Source organism: Setaria viridis, chromosome 3 (genome assembly GCF_005286985.2).
Source record: "Setaria viridis chromosome 3, Setaria_viridis_v4.0, whole genome shotgun sequence".
Classification (NCBI taxonomy): domain Eukaryota; kingdom Viridiplantae; phylum Streptophyta; class Magnoliopsida; order Poales; family Poaceae; genus Setaria; species Setaria viridis.
The window spans coordinates 12,500,092-12,506,667 of NC_048265.2; positions in this window are offsets into that span (position 1 = coordinate 12,500,092).

Below are 6,576 nucleotides of genomic sequence, written 5' to 3' on the forward strand. Positions count from 1 at the left end.
CGCTGCGGGGAAACGCAAGCAAACAAAAGGAAAGAAAAAAGCACGATAACGCGCGCGGTTTGCAGCCGTTCTGTCCGTCGTCCCCTCGCATCGCCGCCGTTCGGCCGTTGCCGCCGCCGGCGCGGCGCGGCTACACGGCACGAATCGGGTCGTCCAGCGCGCGAGGCGATGCCATCGACGCTGACACGAGCCGGGCGGGACCCCACGGTCCATGGGTGTTTGCGCTAATAAAGCCTGGCTGTCCACTCCGGCGCTGCCACACATGGCTTTGGGCCCCGGAATCTGTTCCGCGCCCCGGTCTGATCTCCCTTGCTTGATCTTATCCTCATCTCAGTTTGCGACTTTGCGGGGTCGGGAGCATGGCATGGGTCCCGGTTTGGTTCGAATCGAACTGACTGGGGAAGAGAGGTGGCATCTGGGCCCTGGCGCGTGGGTCCGGCGCGGTGACGGCGTGGTACCCGCAAAGTAACATTCCCTGCGAGCTCGGACGGGACGTGGCCACCTACATTTTCGCTGTCTTGCGAATACAGTACCAGTGCTACACTCCTACTCAAAAGAGAACAGTATTCTCGTTGAAAATTACCAGAACAGTATTCTCGCCTACTGTACACCACTCCCCCTTATATATACTCCAAAGGAATGTATAAGTAAAGGGATTATAGACGGGGGGAAAGCACGAGACGAGGCATGCATGTTCCACTTCTGGAAAACCGGACACGCGTCGCCGGGCGCAGCTACGCGCCAAGTGCGTGTCCCGTGCGAAGCCCGGCGAGCCTGCCACGCCGCGCCGCGGCCGGGCACGTAGGCCAGGGAGCCGGAGAGGCCAGAAAGGGGAAATGAATAATCAAAGCCCGGCCGCGTGAGCCTTGCGACAGCGCCGTTTCCGGGGACACGGCCACGAGGTCCGGCCCGCGGCCACGGCCAGCGAGTCCACGGACAGGCTTTCTTCCCCGTGCTCGCAGGCACGGCGGTCGTTGGTCGTTGCCGAGCACGATGTCACGCTGGCGCTGCCCAAACGTGCCTGTCGACGACTACTACTACCCTCATCAACTATCATCGCTCCCTCGGCCTTTCTCGCCTCTTGTTCCCTCGCCTCGATCCGGTTGAGCGAGTGTCCTAATCCTCAGCATTAATCGCCGCGCTTTGCGTGTCTGATCGAGGTTATGGCGGGCACCAGGACGCCAAATCCTCCTGGCCATTGTCCATGTCGTCACGGCGGTTCCGAGCCAAGCGTTGTGGATCAGCACGAAAACCATGTACGGAGTACTTGGTACTGTCGGGAGCGTCGTTTCAGTCCCTTTTTGCCGGCGTGACGTGACGTGACCGACCGGGTCCGGATCGAGCAGACTCGGAATTCAAATCCTGCCAGTGATGGCGATGGATGCGTTAGGATTTGGACCTGTGCCCGTCCGGCCGGCCGGTCGGTTCCTAACTGGGTCCCGTTGTTTTCACCGGTTTAGCCGTCGGTGCAGGAGACGTGGACTAGCTGAGGCCGAGGGCGTGATCGATCGATCGCCTGGGCTCGTGGGGACGCACGGGTCGGAGGGCTTGCGACCGGTTCGCTGGCAACTACTGGTACGTAGCCGAGGTCGTAGGAGTGAGCGATCGAGCCATAGTTAAAGACCGGAGACCACACGGTTCCACCTGCTGACTGGCGCGCGTGGTTCACACCGAACTGAACGAGCGAAGCGAGAAAGCACCCAGTCAGGCATACTGGACGCAACGACTTCGGGCTCTTCCATAATACCGCCGCTGGAAAACGACCAACGAACGAAACTAATCGCGGTACTGCGGACGAAGACCGCGGCCGCGCTCGCCGCGTTTGGCAACCTGGCTCTGGCCGTGGCTTCCTGGCGTCCTCGGGGTTAGGTTTCCGAGCCGCGGCGGCCGAGCGCCGAGAGCCAGGGACTGGGTGCGTGGGAACGGCCGGGGATGGCGGCAGAATGCGTCCTGTCACCATGTGGCATGTCGCGTATGTGTGGATCGGTCGGCGCGGCGCTCGTGGCGATCTCATTCGTACGTGCGCGCGGATCCGGATGTCGCCTTATCCTTATCCCGTTATCAGGCTATCCCGAAACGGATTCAGTAAGGTTGCTACGTGACGCACTCCACGCCTCTCAATTCTCAAACGAGTCGTCCTACAGACTGCTGTAGCATGTTAGCACGGATACGACGGCCGCCGGATCGACCGTGAGCAGCACGTGGTTTGGACCATCTGATCTGATCCGATCCGATCCAATCAGCGACGAGACTGGTCCGGGCTTAGGCGCGCCACGTTCCGGTGCGCCGAGCGTACACGGCTGCCATCAAATGGTTCCAAAGCCTCGGCCGGCCCATCCTCCCTCCCCACCTTTGTGCGGCGCACGTAGCCATCGCGGGATTCAGCTAGCTCGACGATAATGCCTCGTGCCTCCACATCTTTTGGCCTCTCGGGGAATGGGAATAAAGCGCAGAGGATGGGAACGAGCGAAAACGGAGACGTCAGGAGGGAAAAGGTAAGAGGAGGTTTCACGGTTGACATCAGATGTGCTAGGGAGCGCTCAGGTTTCCATTCCGTGTCGACGCGACGTGGGAGAAGGCTGCGATCGCGGGTCGGAGCTACGAGAAACGATGGGAACTGCAGGCAGGTTCGGTGTTTCCATTCCATGGCCGAGGGACGGGCGCCTCTGTATCTAGTCCTTCTGCCCGTATGTTAGGTTGGGGTGCGGGTACGGCTGGTAATGGTTCGAAATCCGCTCCAACCTTGCTTCAGCCCTCTAATCAAAATAGTTAGGTCAATTCTTATCCAACTCTTATATTTATTACTTATATTTATATTTATTACTAGTGCTTTATCCAATTTTAAGAAACAGCACATTGATCCAACCATGATCCTATATTTGCTCACGGGCCAATAGGATTTGCACTGAAGCATAACGATTCGTGGCCTCTAATTAGTACAAACAAGCAAGCAAAAAGAGCAAGCAAGCAAAGAGACTCTAATTAGCCGTGGGCTTCTCTGTATCTTTGTCTTCTCGCATTGTTTGGAAATTAATGCTTGACACTGTAGGCTATCATCAGTTGTCACAAAGGCAGAACTACACAGGCTGCTGAATCCACACAAACCGGTGTACTAATGCAGATGGAACAAGAACGCAAGTGTAAACACAAAGCCTGAAACAAAATTACACGGGACAAAAAATAAGAACAAATATATATAGTGTAGCTTCTACTATGGATCAGTGAAGATCAATTCATCCCTGCGTCTTCCTAATAGGAGGCGGCAAATTTCTCAGCATCCGACCGTGAACCACCTCCTTCCTGTCCTGACGCGCTCCGCCTTCCTCTTCTCCTTTTGGCACACACATTTCACCTCCTTCAGATTCTTCACCTTCAAAGACAAAAATTCAGATTTTGAACGCTGGTGAAACATATCACAGTTCAGATTTCATATGGTAATCTATCATGTCAACTAGTAATCTATCATGTCAACTGGTACAATAAATATTGCAGGCCTAAGAAAGATGTTGCACTAAATGTTCAAGTGGACCATCAATAAATTTCACCACAACAGCCTATACTATTTGACATGTTGGATGTTGATCCTGTTCTTGACCAGAAGAAAAACTACAATCACTAAAACTTTAAACCATCGTAAACTAAAATACAATCAGCCAATTACATGCTAACGTTATATAAATTGATTAAACTGAAATACAATTAGCCAAATACAACAGCCAAGTGTAAGACCCATTTACCTTTATTCATGATCTTCATCTTCCTCGTCTGAATCAAACATTCTATAACCGGTCATTGGTTTACCTTCTTTTTCTTCATCAAATCCAATTAGTCAATCTTTTGCACAGATCAATGCTTCAAGCGTTTCAGGTGAGAGAGATATCCTATTTTTCCCAAGAATCCTTCCAGCTGCACTAAAGGCTGATTCTGAGGATACTGTGCTAACAGGAATAGAAAGAAAGTCTCTAGCCATCAAGGACAAGATTGGATAAGCATCAGCATTCTTCTTCCACCATGAAAGAACATTGAAGTGCTCATCTGACCTCACAAGGACTATAGGGTCCTTCAGGTAAATATCCATCTCTGACCGTTCTTGACAGGCCGCCGAGCTTTGTGATGCAAACTGAGCGAATGCAAGCTCTACCCGTCTTTTACCAGAAACTTGTCCTAAAGAAGTGCTACCAGACTCGCCGGACTCACTTGTGCTCTGCTCATTATCTGATATATTGAACACAAGCACAATGTTGCTCCTGACAATCTTTTCATACTCTAGGTAATATGTCTTCAAATACCGATTTAGCTCCCTCATTTTCACCTCAACATTTTCACCAATGGTATAGAAATAGAACTTGATGAAGTTAGTTTTCATACTTGGATCAAGAACAACAGCTATTAGAAGAGCAAGATTAGGCTTTGTCCAATGCTTTTCAAACTTTGCATGCATGGCATTAGCTATTTTATTAAGGAACTCATTTGAATTCCACGCCTCATCGAGCAAAACATCTCAGATTGCTAGCAACATCTTCAAGAAAATGTGGGCTGTAGGATGCCTGTCTACGGAGAATGCTTTGGTTGCCTCACTAAACTGATGCAAAAAACCATGAAGGGCTTCAGCTTTTGCCCATTCATCTTCACTTGTAACTTGGTGATGTTGCTCTACCACATATCTGTTTAGAGCCACCTTATATTTCAAAGCATCATGCAACATATCATACGTAGCATTCCAATGGTGCGGAACATCCAGAATCAGTCCTGAATTCTGTACAATTGTGTTGAAAATTTGCATGCGGGATGGTGTGGATGTAACAACTTTTATAGTGTCCCCCCTCTCCCAATTGCATTTGAAATTACCTTCACACCAGCCTGAACCATAATGTTGAGCACATGGGCAGCACACTTGACATGAAGGTGTTCACCTTTGAAGAACATCCCAACACCTAAAGCATCACGAATGTCCTTTAATGCTCTAGTATTCACACTGGCATTATCTAATGTCAAGGTAAACAACTGTTCAATCAACTCCCACTCCATCAGGCATGAGGTAATTCCATCCTGTACTGCATATGATGTATGTGGGAAAAAAAATCTTCTTGAATGCTAAAATTTTCTTATGCAGTTCAAACTCCTCATTGATGAAATATGTTGTAACACCTAGATAGCCTATGTTCTCGTTCGAAGACCATAGATCGGCTGTAAGACTAACATGGGACTTCACCTTTTTGAACTTGTCCATCAGCTACAACTTCTCCTCTTCATAAAACAAAACACAATCTGTGTGTACACTTTGACGACCAACAACTCTAAAAGATGGTTGACAATAGTTTATCAAGTTTGTCCAATGAGGATCATCAACTTTACGGAAAAACACCTTGCCGCACGCCCTGCCGGAGCCCGCCGGGGGCCAGCCCCGCCGCCACCCCCAAGCGAGCACCTCGCGGCGGCTCCCCGGTCGCCCGTCCCGCCACCCGCCTGGATCCTGCGTGGGCTCCACCCACCCCAGCCGAGCCTCCGGAGCCTGGAGAGGCATGTGATCCTCCGGCAGCGGAGAGGCGAGTCCAGACGGCGTGATCTGGAGTTCTTGCTCCACCGCCACACGAGCATGGAGAGGTCGTGAAAAAGCAACCAGTGGAGGAGAGCCCTTTTGTTGGCGCTAGAAATCGGCTGATCGAGTCGCTAGCGTTGGACACACGACCCGGGAGAATCTGCTTAACTCCTGTTCAGGTGATCGCCCTGGTGCGGTTCGCGCGGCGTGCCAGCCAATCTAACCTGTTGATTGGCAAGGAAAGAAACGTGTCAAATCCCAGAGGTTGCGATCGGCTAGGGTTCCGATCTCGAGAAAGCTTATCAGCGAATCGGCCGATTTGCTGTAATAAAGAAATCGGCTATAACACAGCCGATTACCAGGCAACGTTGATAAAGAAAACTGCTAGAGTAATCTAAACAACGCTACAGTAGCAACACTAGGAATAGATCTGAATCGGCTATGTGGAAAGCGGTAAATTAAGTAACAAAATACAAGAAAGCCAAAAGTTCTAATTCCAAGCTGGATAACTGGTGATAAAACTAGAACAATAGGCAAAACCTAGAACTCTAGTGAATATCGATAACTAGTGAATAAATCTAAACGAAACGACAGCGATACGCCCGAAGTTAAATCTTAGATATTACTCGATAAGCGGAACTTACAGAATCGGCCGGAGATCAAGTTGATGCAGCCCCGCCAACCCGTACGAACTCGTGAAAAGAAGAAAAGTATTGGCGAAGTCGCCTGCTCGAAAGTAAAGTACGAGGAAATAGTATGTTGTTGTATTGATTTGATGATGATTACAGATCTATGAAGGCGGCTATTTATAGCCTGTTACAACCAACCTCTCAACCGACTAGGACTCTATCTCTAATTTTAAATGAAAATAAATATTTACAAGTATGATTCGTATCGGAGTTGATCATCGCGCTCCTATGGGCCGATCTCCTCTTTATCTTCATAGTTCATTTTAGGCCCATATTGGCCCAATGACTCCAGCCTCCCAATCAGCCAATTTCCACCAACTCCATCCGCCGAAATACTGCAGCACCAAT